General features: G+C 42.6%; 1 pseudogene; it reads left to right on the top strand.

The window, feature by feature from the left end:
- LOC102870888 overlaps nucleotides 1-10,539 on the top strand; it is a 179,676-nt pseudogene extending 169,137 nt beyond the window's left edge.
- Nucleotides 10,540-12,992: the final 2,453 nt, after the last annotated feature.

Genomic DNA, 12,992 nt, shown 5'->3' with positions numbered 1-12,992 from the left:
GGTGGGGTGGAGGGACAGCGCAGGAGGGGAAGACCCTCTATGAGGTGGATTGATTCAGTGACTGGGGTAATTGGGATGGGTGTGTCAGAGGCAGTGAGATTGGCACAGGATAGAGTGGGGTTTAGGGCTATTGTACATAGGGTCGCTATGAGTCGCAAATGACTCGATGGCACATAACAACAACAACAACAACATAGTCTGTGGGGACTGAAGTGGTCCCTGAAACTGTTGCTTTGAGATAAGCTTTAAATTTTAGCTAAAAATATCCCCTGCAGTCTTTTTGAAATTAAATAGTTATCTAACTAGTAAAAAAAGTTTGCCTTGAATATTACCTTTTTTTTCACATTGATCAGATTGACAAGATTGGAAGCTTAGACAGAAATCTTAGGAGACAATGAGTTTATGTAAATAGAGAAGGGACAACTCAGGAAAGGGGAATGGTTGGATAATTCAAATAATGTAATCAATGTCACAGTGCACATGTACACGTATGAAGCAATCAAGATCACTAAATGGTACATGTAGAAATAGTGAAACTGACACATATTTGCTTGTGAATAATCTCAGTGACAATAACTAGAAAATACTTTTTAATAAAAGATTAACGTGTCTGAAAAATCTCAATGCGTAGCTTGTTAATAAATGTGCCTGATCTAGGCTATAAGCTTCGCAATTACTTGCTATGCATCAGAGAGCTGGACAATGAGTAAGGATGACAGGAGAATTATTGATGATTTTGAGTTGTGATTCCGGAGAAGAGTATTGAACATACCACGGACCACCAAGGGAACAAACAGGTCTGTCCTGGAGGGGGTGAAACTAAGTTTCTCCTTGGAAGCAAGGATTTTTGAAGCTCCATCTTACATACTTTGGGCATGTGGCCATTAGGGACCAGTCCTTGCAGAAGGACATCATGCTTGGAAGGGAGGAGGGACAGCACAGAAGAGGTAAGACCCTGTATGAGATGGATTGACACAGGAAGTGGGGTACCTGGGGATAGTTGTGTCAGAGTCAGTGAGACTGGCTCAATATTATTGTACATAGGGTAGCTATGAGTCACAGGTGACTCAGTGGCAAATAAAAACAATATAATCCCCTGCAGAAGTGACTGTGTTGAGAGGGAACTCTGTCAGTCTGAGTCTGTTTCTCTGATCAGCAGATCTTCCTAATAGATCTCATATTCATCTCATGCCCCCTCTACACTAACTCTTGCAGTATGTAGCTGAACAAGAAATAAACTTTGCTGTTAGACTAGTGTGATTCTACAGTTATTTCTTAGATTCACAAACCTAATGTAATTATATGTCGACTGATACAATTAAAGTAGGTCATTGGAGTGTGACTTGTGTATTAGATAAAACCAAATTCACTGCCATTGTACTTCCTCAAAACCAGACCTGCTTGTTCTTTTGGTGGTCCATGAGATCTTCAGTACTCTCCTCCAACACCACAATTTAAAGGCATTGATTCTTCTTCTATCATTCTTACTCACTGTCAAACTTTCAGATATGTAGCAAATAATTGAAAACACAACAGGTTAGACTCAGATACCTCTTAGTCTCCAAATTGACTCCCTTGCTCTTTAACACTTTGGAGACATCCTTGACAGCTGACTATCCCAATGCAACACGTCTTTCGATTTCTTTTCTGCTCTTACCAAGGGTGTTGATTGTTGACTTAAGTATAATGAAATTGCTGACACGTGCAATTAGGGTGTTTCTTAGAGGCAAGGATGATGTCACATAATCTCATATGCTTTGGGCACATTGTCAGGAAGGATCATTCCTTGGAAAAAGACATCATTGTCATTGCGTCAGTTCCCACTTATGTCAATTCCCCTTGTGCTGCAAAATAAAACTGATCTCTGTAGGTGTTTCTTTGCCAGCATCTTCGTGGAAGCAGATAGCGCGAACTTTCTTCCATGGTGCTCCTGAGCAGATTCAAACTGGCAACCTTTAGGCTGACTGCAAGCTGCTTATGCTACTCAGCAGACTCCTTACCAGATAAGGCCTACAGAATGCTTTATTTGACCCAAAAAAAATCTCTTCTAAAAGAAGAAAGTAATTATTAGCATCAAATATCACTAGAACATACGCAAATTCTGTCTGATAAACTGGGTTTACACACCTATACAGCCACAGTCACCTGGAGCTGGGTGGCAACTGCCCCAGAATCCCTTGAACATCATTGACACCACTGATCGTCTTCTGTAGACCAAGCTCTTCCCGCATCTGGAGGACAGCTGTTCCATTCTGTCCTTTCTGGATGCCGCTGGAAGTCTTACTTCAGCCTTAGTTCCCAAGGTACCCTGCATGAGGCAGGGCCATGTGCTGCATGAGGTAGCCAAGTACCTGCTCTAAGGCCTACGTATTTGAGAACTACATATCTGTGTTCTGGCTTTCTTGCACATTGAGGGTATGCCTTTATTGTTGTTGTTGTTGTTATGTGCTGTCGAGTCGCTTGCGACTCATAGCGACCCTATGTACAACAGCCCTAAACTCTTCTCTGTCCTGTGCCAATTGCACTGTCTCCAATACACCCATCCCGATTACCCTAGTCACTGAATCAATCCACCTCATAGAGAGCCTTCCCCTCCTGCGCTGTCCCTCCACTCTCCCAAGCATGATGTCCCTCTCCAAGGACAGGTCCCTCCTTACAACATGTCCAAAATATGTTAGATGGAGCCTCAGAATCCTTGCCTCCAAGGAGCCACCCAGTTTGACCCTTTCCAGGATGAATCTGTTTGTTTTCCTAGCAGTCCATGGTACCCTCAGTACTCTTCTCCAGCACCACAGCTCAAAGGCATCAATTCTCCTTCTATTCTCCTTAGTCATTGTCCAACTCTCTGATGCATAACAAGTGATTGCAAAGACCATAGCCTGTATCAGAGGCACCTTAGTCTCCAGAGTGGCATCATTGCTTTTCAGTACTTTGGAGAGGTCCCTAACAGACTTTCCCACCGCAATACGTCTTTTAATTTCCTGGTATGCCTTTAGTCTCGTTATATCTACTAGGTGGAATATACATTGAGGAAGCTCAGCTGTACCTGGTGGAATGGTTACTCGCCAATTTTGTGCCTACCGTACTTGGCCAAGGCAAAGAAAAGAGAAGAAGCTTTTGCAACCGGCAAATGCAGGGCACTACCTACTCCCAACTGAAGAGCCTGCCTGACTGACTAACAACAAAAGTTAGTGATTTCAACACAGCAGCTGCTCAAAGAAAGATTGCAGCCTAGAAAATCCTGTCGGACTGTTCTACCCTGTCATCAATGTTCAGTATGAGTCAGAATCAACTTAATAGTAAAAAGGAACAACAGCCACTCTTCCCCAGTCCCACCTCCTTGCCTTGGTTTGCCTTGCTATGTTCCTATTTGTGTAGAATGACTGGTCGTCATTGTCTTACACTTTCTCGACATTTCTTGGAGCCTCAGCGTCAGGACCAATCATTGCTTTGCTTCTCATGACTTCACAAAAAACCCACCAGATGTTCTCAATAACTTCATAGCCACTCCTGAGGACTTCAGGTGGGATTGAGAGGGAGAAGTCATGAATGCGTGTAAAAATCTAGAGCTAAGTTCCTGAGGTAGCCTTTAAACCCATGCCGAGTGGAGAGTTGTTATTGGTCACTAAGTGGGTTCAGACCCATGGGGACCTTGCATGGAGAAGAATAAAAAGACCTCCAGATTCTGTGTCATCTCCTTATCAGTGGTGCATGGGAGTCCACTCTGCTTTGTAGGATTTTCAATAACTGACGTTCTGAAGTCAATCATCAGACCTTTCTTCCAGTGTGCCTCTGGATGAACTTGAACCTCTGCATTAGCTATTCATCATGCTATTTGCACCACCCAGAACAACAGACATGATATTAGTATGTGCCTCAGAAGGTTATTAGAGTATTCTAAGCATTTGGATATGTGTAAAACATTCCAAATAATACCTGACATATTTGTTATTGTTGTTGTTGTTTACCATGGAGTTGGAACCAACCCATAGCTGACCCTCCAGTGAATTTTGAGAGGCAGTTAATCGCACAGGAGGAAATGGTCCATCCTTTTCCTGTGGAACAACTGGTGGCCTCAAACCATGTGCCTTCGGGATTGCAGCGCAGCTTCTTGACATTAATTTAACATTTTTTAATTATCTCAACCCCAAGAGTCCTCGACTCGTCAGCACTTAACAACAACCCCAAAAGTTTCCACTGTCTTGACTTTGTGTCTCTGTGAGTCTAAGTAGCAATGGCTTCTTTTTCTGACTGCATCAGATAAACCTGAGGTGTTTTTTGCCCCAACTTTGATTTGAACCAGGCCAGAGATACACTGATACCTTCCATGGCTTTTTCTCCATGTCTCTCTCACCCTCTGGATTACAGCCTTCCTGAGAACAGGAACCTGGCTCTCTTCTTCATTGCCTGTTCCTGGTATGATTTGTAAATGGCTCTGCTGGGGATAAGTACTCAACAAACAGTCTGTTTTTAATTAAGACTAATAGCTCCATATCTTTCTTAGGGAAACCAGTCACTGTCGAGAGTCAAGCCTGACTTCTTGTGAGTCAGATTTGAACTGTGCTCTGTAGAGTGTTCAGTGGCTTTTTCTTGGGGAAGTAAATCACCAGGCCTTTCCTCCAAGGCACTTCTCAGTGAAAATAGATCCTCTAACCTTTTGGTGAGTAGCCAAACATTCTAACTTTTTGCACGACTTAGGGACTTCCCTTTCCTAGGATGATGGAAACTCTTAAAGACTTTACCCCCCAAAGCCTGTTAGCACTGATTTCCTCCTCCTCTTACTTATTTGATCTCCTGTGAAAATGGTAACAATAAATGAGATATAAATTGAGGCTGTCCATCATTCTGCATTGGTCACTTTTCGGTTTAGACCACAAATTAGAAATTTTCCTGTGCTAAAAGGACCTTCCATCTTTAAATTCCGACATCTGAGTCCTAATCACCCAAGCTTTTCTATGTCAGTCCGAGACACAGAAAAATCCTGAGCCATTTACTTATTTAGGTTATTTTTTAGTTTTCATTAAGCTGCATGCATTCTTGCCCATGCAATCACCAGAGAGCTCCACGAGCAAGGCCAAGGTCATGGTGCTTGTCACTTATTAACTCCACAACCAATAACTCCTCACTCTCATGCTTGCTGGCAATCTTTGATGCTCCTTTGTTTAGACATATTTCACTCCAGTCTCTGCTCCTGCCCTCACTTTCATCCGTTCTCCCTGTCTCTTATTTTCCTTTTAAAAGGACATCAGTTATACTGGATTGGGATCCACTCCAGTCCAGTATGACCTTATTTTAACTAGATTACATGTGCAAAGACCTTGTTTCTAAATATGATCACCTCCAGAGATATTGAGCATTAGGATTTTAACGCACCTTTTGGGGGCCACAGTCAAATTCGTAACATTGGTCAAACATCAAACTTTGATGTCAGAGGTCAAAATTCAATCTGTACAATGCTTTTACGAAAGATTACATTTTAATGCTTGCAAGCGCATCAGACCTTCTCTAGTTTGCAACAACCTCCATCATTCTCTTTCCTTTTATGTCAGGTCTACTTTGTTTACATTTGTTTGCTTAGTCTTATAAGACATCTGAGTTTACAGCGAAAAATCTTAAGTGCCCTCTCTGTAAATACAACAATTACTCATAGGCATATAGAATCGTGAATTAAGAGCTAGAAGGAGATGAATGAGTTTTCGTTCTAGTCTCCCATGACCAAGTGGTAAAACCAAGACCAAGGGAACCACTCATGACCCCCAGGTATCCAATAACAGAGTTTTAGCTGACTTATTAGAGTCTTGAAAGAGATTCTTTCTCTGGAAATTTTCTGAGAATACAGATGCTACAAAATTATAGTCATCATGCTGGATCTGATCATTTTTTGAGATTGTAAGACCTGGATACACAGAAACTGTACATCTATTACCAGTGATGACCTCTGTTTTCTTGCTTATCAAACCTGAAGAATTTCTCACTCATCTGAAAAAGACCATTGATAACTAAAACGTTTATGAAGACTGTGTATTTTACTAGACATCTTGAGCCAGAAACACAAGAAGGAGCTTCTATCATAGTTTGCTCAGTTTCTCTCTTAAGGACCACCCCTGCTTACCCGTAACCCGATCCTCACCTCAAGATACTTCCCTTTGTTCCTCCTCTACCATCTCTGCTGACTCCTCTTCTCACTCCGAGCGGTATAATTCGTCCCCAGGCTCTATCATCTTCTGGCCGTTTATGCTGTTTTCAAGTGTAAGGATTTAAATTTTGTGCTCCGCAAACAAAACCCTCTTCAGATTCCATGGCCTATTCCTATTAGATGGCAATGGTGATTTTTTTTAAAATTTTTATTTTTGTGTGAGTGTACCATCAAATCAGATCTGACTGGTACAGTAGGAGATTGTCCCTCCTTCCCCGGCAGAGCATCTGGTGGATTCGAACCGTGCGCCTCTGGGATTGTAGTTGCAGCTTCTTGCCACTAGGCCACCAGAGCTCCCCTGGCAATGGTGAATTTTAAGCATCTGCAATCAGATATTCTGTTTTGCCAAACACATATGGTTTTAGTTCTCAAAACTTTGCATGCCATAGGCATTATGTGGACCTCACAGAAAAAGAGATAGCGGTCAGAGACATCAGCCACTTGTCCTATGTCACACAGCATACAAATACTGCAGATAGGATTTCCTCACATCTTACTCATTCTTCTTTCCCAAGTGGAGGACACTATACAGCCAATAGTACCACTTACTAGCTGTCCATTGCTGTTGAGTTATAAGGGATTCATTGCTGACCCCTCCAGTGGGTTTCTGAGGCATGTGGAAAGGGATTGTCCGCCTTTCCACTGCTGAGACACTGGTGATTTCAATTCCCAGAGAGGCTCAGCTTTTGAGGTAGCAACACAGCTCCCTGCAGACAGACTACGCCACCAGAGCTCCTTGGCACATAGTTGTTGTTGCTGTTGTGTGCCGTCAAGTCAATACCAACCCATAACTGACGCTTCCGTGGGTTTTCAGAGGCAGTTATTTGCACGCGAGGAGACTGGTCATCCTTCTCCCATGGAGCGGCTGGTGGATTCGAACTACGTACCTCAGGATTGCAGCGCAGCTTCTCGCATCAATTCTAGGTGACCCTTCCCTTCCCTTTAATCCTTCCTGAAATAGAAGAATGTAGAAATGGTGGTTTGCTTAAATGTCTTTTTTTTAAACCTTATTAATCTATAGAATGCTGGTCTACAAGCACAAAGAACACCCCTTGTGTCTCTCAAGTTACATTTGGTAATCTGACTTTACTATAACATTGACAAAAACAAAATAAATAATTCTTTACTAGAGGAGATGGGGAAAAGGAGGCGGTCAGCAAGAGGGCTTGGCAATGACCATCCTTGGTGGTCTAGCCCTGCCAGCCACATTTCTGCCAGGAATTTTCCAGACAACCTCTGAGTGATTATACCTCCACAACTTTTCTTTCTCATTCTTATCTGAGCCTTATTATAATTCAAGCCTATACATTGGGACTGACAGTGGTCTCTTTTCTTTACTTCTTTAATTAGTACTGTCATTTTTAATCTGCTAGAAAGACAAGAAAAAGATTGAATGTCCCAGCAATAGACCTATTATTCTGAAACTCCAATTGTGACAAATTCACAAACTCATAAAATATGTCTTCTCCGCGACTCCATTAGCTCAAAGCAAAAAGAGTGAGGGATCTTTCCCTCCTTTTGGACCTAATTCAGAGTCGTTTTGGTTATCATGCGCAAGGCGTTTTTAAACTGTGTTGTCAGGCTGTTAAATGTCTTCGCCATGGAGCTTTCCAGTAATACAATCCCTCTGATGGCTCTGTGTCTTCAATGTTTTGACTGCAAATACAGGAGAAAACTGCCGTCCTGAACAGGCTTCCTCAGCTCCTCTTACAGATTAATTTGCTGTGTGGCCTGAAATAGGTCAAAAGGTTTTGGCTCAGGAGTAGAATTTTAGAAATAATCACCCTATAGACACTCTAAATCAATCATAATTAATGCACTTGCCCCGTTCTGCCTGCTGATTGCTGCTGGAGGGGTGAAATAAAGAGACCCTTTCTAATACAATTTGAAAAGAGATCAAATCTGTCATTTCATCTAATAATTGAGCCAAATGAGAAAAGAGAGGAGTCAAAGTTCACTGGATGACCTTATGTAAACTCAATAATGCATAATTCATTTCCTTTTTTATGGTATGTATAAGCTGCTGGAAATGGGCAGGACAGAATCATTTACCTCCCCTGGCTTCCGCCGAACTGTCCTTCCTTATCCTGAAATGCCTTAGAGCTGCCCAAAGTTTCTGGTGGCATGTTGTGGTGGAATAATCCCCAAGCCTTCAATGCAGGCCGGTATTTAATTCATCCTCCCAAGCGTGTGAAGTTAATAGCTGAATAAATCACTGGCAGCTCTCTCTGAAGGATATAAAACCTGTAATTTATTTATTGAGCATTACAAATACAGTTAAAACATGTTTTCATGCAAAATGCTTTCTCTCTTTTTAATATTATCGAAAGAGAGAAATTAGGGTTTGAGTCTTGGGAATGAAGGTTGAAAGACAGGGTGTTTGTGAATCGTCCCTTCTCTCCTGTTGCCCTGACACGAGGGAATGGGGACTGTTTCTAGCCTTGCCACCTTGAGATGAGAAGGAGTGAGAATATACCAAAAACCTGCCCAAGAGAACTTGCCAGGAGTGGCTCAGGCTTCCTCAAGCAACTATACTAAAAGGTATTCAAACCTATTTGGATGAATGTTAATTAAACACACTAGGATATTTAGAGATTTGCTGATATAGCCCGGAGGGTGTTGCATTGCTGAAGTAATTGCTACATATCTCTGAAGGTTCACATCAGCAACAATGTCTTGAGAGAAAGATGGACAGATTTCTTGAGCTTGGGAAGGGTCTTAAAGGCCTCATGGGATCAAATTGATGGCAGTGAATGAATATGTTTAAAGTTCTTGTCTTAAGACTACTTAACAGTGGCCAGACACATCTGTTTGTTTTTTTAAAATTCTGTTTTATCAGATGGTACAAAGCAACTATCTATTATCATTATATGGGTGATTTTTGAAAGGACCATGCCAAAATCTACATGCTACTCTCTGATATAATCTCATGCTATGTTGTTGGGTGCAGACACATTAAGGACACATTGCGCATTCTTGGTGAAAAGGCCTCTTTAAAATTAATAGGAAATCCAGCACCTGTTTCCTAGAAGAAGGTAGTGAAGGAGTCAATGGCTCTGTCACTGGGCGTCTGCCCGTCACTCTGAATCTCATGTTCCAGACAGTAGAGTTCCCAGCATGCATTGCTCGTGTGGACACCCCCACCTGCCCACATGGACTGAGATGCATTCACACAGGCTGAGTCTGAATAGTGCATCTCACCTTGAGGTGGTCAGTCTTGGTGAGAATTACTCCAGGCAGTTTTTGAGGCTTTGGAGCCCACCGTAATTGAAGAACTCGGAAATGGTCCATATCGACAGCTCTTCCATGCAGAGAAGCTTATCACTAGAAAGGAGGGTGCTGATAACAACTGTGGTTGTGGTCAATACACCGTTGGCAAGGAGATCATTGACCCAGTACTGGACCAGATCCTCAACCTGTCTGACCAGTGCACAGGCCTTCAGGGCTTCCTGACATTCTGTAGCTTTGAAGGGGGCAGTAGCTCCTCATGGAATGGCTTTCTGTTGATTATGGCAAGAGGTCCAAACTGGGATTCTCTATCTCCCAAGCCTCTTAGGTGTCCACAGGCACAGTGGAGCCCCTACAACTCCATCCTGACCACCCACATCACCCTGGAGCACTCTGACTGTCCCTTCATGGTGGACGGCGAGACCATGTATGACATCTGTCCCTGGAATCTGGTCATCGAGCATCCAACCTATGCAAACCTCAACCAAATTGGTCAAATCGTCTCCTCAATCCCCGTTTCCTTGTCCTTTGAGCTTCTTTGTCAGAGTTCCAGACCAACCTGGTGCCCTACCCTCGCATCCACTTCCCCCTGGCCACCCATACACCAGTCATCTCTTCAGAGAAGGCTTACCACGAGCAGCTGCCAGTGGTAGAGATCACTCATGCCTGCTTTGAGCCTGTCAAGGTTGGCGAAGTGCGACCCACATCATGGCAAGTACATAGCCTGCTGTGCCGTGGAGATGTGGTGCTTAAGAATGTCAACATCACCATTGCCACCATTAAGACCAAACATAGTATTCAGTTTGTGGACTGGTGCCCAACAAGAGTCAAGATTGACATCAACCACCAGCCACCCTATGTGGTGTCTGAGGGTGACCTGGCCGAGGTGCAGAGAGCTGCGGGTGTGCAATTGCTGTCGCTGAGGCCTGGGCCCACCTGGACCACGAGTTCAACTTCATGTATCCCAAGAGGGATATCTGTGCACTGGGATGTGGGTGAGGGTATGCAAGAGGGTGAGTTTTCTGAGGCTCGAGAGGACATAGGGTATAGCTGCGCTGGAGAAGGGTTGTGAGGAAGTGGGCATCGACTCCTAAGAGGATGAGGAAGAAGAATAAGCAGCTGCCTGGAGGCCATTCACTATGTTTATTCCAAACTCCTCCCCAAATAAACAGTCTTCTTGCAGGAAAAAAATTAAGAGGAAATCCACTAAACATTTAAAAGTTAGTCTGAGACAATTTCAGAACTCTCAGCAGGAATTAGGTGTCCCTCTCAGTTTCCCTTCAATCAAGATACAGGATCTCATTGGCTCACAGGCACATATACGCTACCTGCACTTACTACATCCCAAAACACTAGTACGTTTGCATGTGTACATCTCCACATCATTACCGTAGTGACTTTTCCCAAAATATAAGTCTTCTCTTGTCTATTGCTGTCCTTGGAGGCTGCTGGATGCTATGTCTGTGTTGGGGAGGGAGGAGTGACAAATGGGACGGGGAGAGTATAAATAAGTCTCAACTTTTTACAGAATTATGCAGCATTATGATAACAAAACTGATGCTTTGTATACTGTTTGGCTCCCAAAGTTCTACATTTTTGTAATTGATCTTAAAGGATGGATAATATATCTCACCTATGGATAAGGAGATATACACTTATTATATGTATGATACAAGTTATAATTATAGTGGTATCATTCAAAAGTAATTGTTGTTATTGTAGTTAGATACCATTGCGTTGTGTATGACTCAGAACAATCATATGAACAACAAATCTGAACCCTGTCCTGTGCCATCCTCACCACCTCTGACACACTTGAACACATTTTTGCAGTCACTGTGTCAATCAATCTCTTTGAGGGTCTTCCACTCTTTTCCAAAATCAAAGTTCAAAGGCATCAATTGTTCTTTTATCATCCTATGATCGAGCTCTCAGATGATAATGACTGAAAAGATGTATCTTAATCTTCAAACCAACATCATTACTCCTCAGTAATTTGGAGAGATGTCTGACAGTAGATTTGCCCAATGCAATACATTTCCTTATCTCATGACTGCTGATACCAAGGGGGTTGATTGTGGACCCAAGTAAGATGAAATTGTTGACAATGTCAGCTTTTTCTCCTCCTGTCATGATGTTGCCTATTGGTCCAGTGGTAAGAATTTGTGGTTTGTTTGTTTGTTTGTTTGTTTTTTATATTGAGATGCAAACTATCTTGAAGCTTATAGTCCTTGATCCTCTATATCAAATATTTCCAGTCCTCCTCAATATCAGTAAGTAAAGTTGAGTGTCTTCCTCCAATCCTAATGGCACATTCTTCTTCACAGTGTCCAGTTTCTCTAATGATTTTTTTCAGCTGGTAGATTGAATAAATATGGAGAATGGATATAAACCTGACACACACCTTTCCTGATTTGAAACCATGCAGTTTTTCTTTATTCTGTTTGGATGACAGATAGAAGAATGATTGATGCCTTTGAACTTTGATTTTGGAAAAGAGTGGAAGACCCTCAAAGAGACAGATCGACACAGTGACTGCAAAAATGTGCTCAAGGGTGTCAGAGGTGGGGAGGATGGCACAGGACAGGACAGGGTTCAGATTTGTTGTTCATATGATGGTTCTGAGTCATACACAACACAATGGTATCTAACTACAATAACAATTTTTAATGAAGCTGGAGAAAGGATGAAAGTTATACAAGTGTTCAGGTCTTTCATTCATAGGGTCACTATGAGTTGCCTATGACTCGATGGCACTTAACAACAACAACAGCCTAGAGAGAGATTAATTAGCCTAGTGGACAGAAAGTGATGCTACCAAGCCAAAGGTGCATGACTTTAACCCAAGACCCTCAGACCTGTTTTTAATTGTTTTTGATGAAACATTCTTCTAGGTCATACAGGCCTGGTCTGTCCACTTGCTGTACAAAGGTAACTCATGGTTACTGTGAAGGTGAACACTGTGACATTGATGTGTCAAATGTGATTATAGTTATCCATGGTGGACAGTGTTTGGTGGAGCTCCCTGATTAAAACAAGCTTGGAAGCACGAGTGGCATCCACTTCCAAAATAGCTTGCCTCTGGAAATTCTGTGAACCTGGAGAAAGGATGAAAGTGATCTAAGTGTTCAGGTCTTTCATTTATATGGTCACTACGAGTCATCAACAACTCGACAGCACTTAACAACAACAACAACAACAACAACCATATCAACAAGTTGTTGTTGTTCTGTGCCGTTGAGTTACCTGAAACACATAGCGACCCTGTGTACAACAGCTCTGCAGCCTGCCCTGTCCTGAGCCAGTCTCACTGACTCCAACACACCAACCCCTATTGCCCCAGTTACTGTATCAATCCATCTCATGCGGGGTCTTCCTCTCCTGTGCTATCCCTCCACTCTTCTAAACATGATGTCCTTCTCTAAGGACCTGTCCCTCCTGGCCATGTGTCCAAAATATGTGAGATGGTACTTCAAAATCCTAGCCTCCAGCAAGAGCCGAAGGTAGTGAAGGAAGAAGTCCAAGCTACACTGAAGGCATTGACAAAATATAAGGCTTCAAGAATTGG

Source organism: Elephantulus edwardii, unplaced genomic scaffold (assembly GCF_000299155.1).
Source record: "Elephantulus edwardii isolate Elephantulus edwardi_28Jun2011 unplaced genomic scaffold, EleEdw1.0 scaffold00201, whole genome shotgun sequence".
Taxonomy (NCBI): Eukaryota; Metazoa; Chordata; class Mammalia; order Macroscelidea; family Macroscelididae; genus Elephantulus; species Elephantulus edwardii.
The sequence above is the reverse complement of the archived record's forward strand: the minus strand, read 5'-3'. Positions and strand labels throughout refer to the sequence as shown.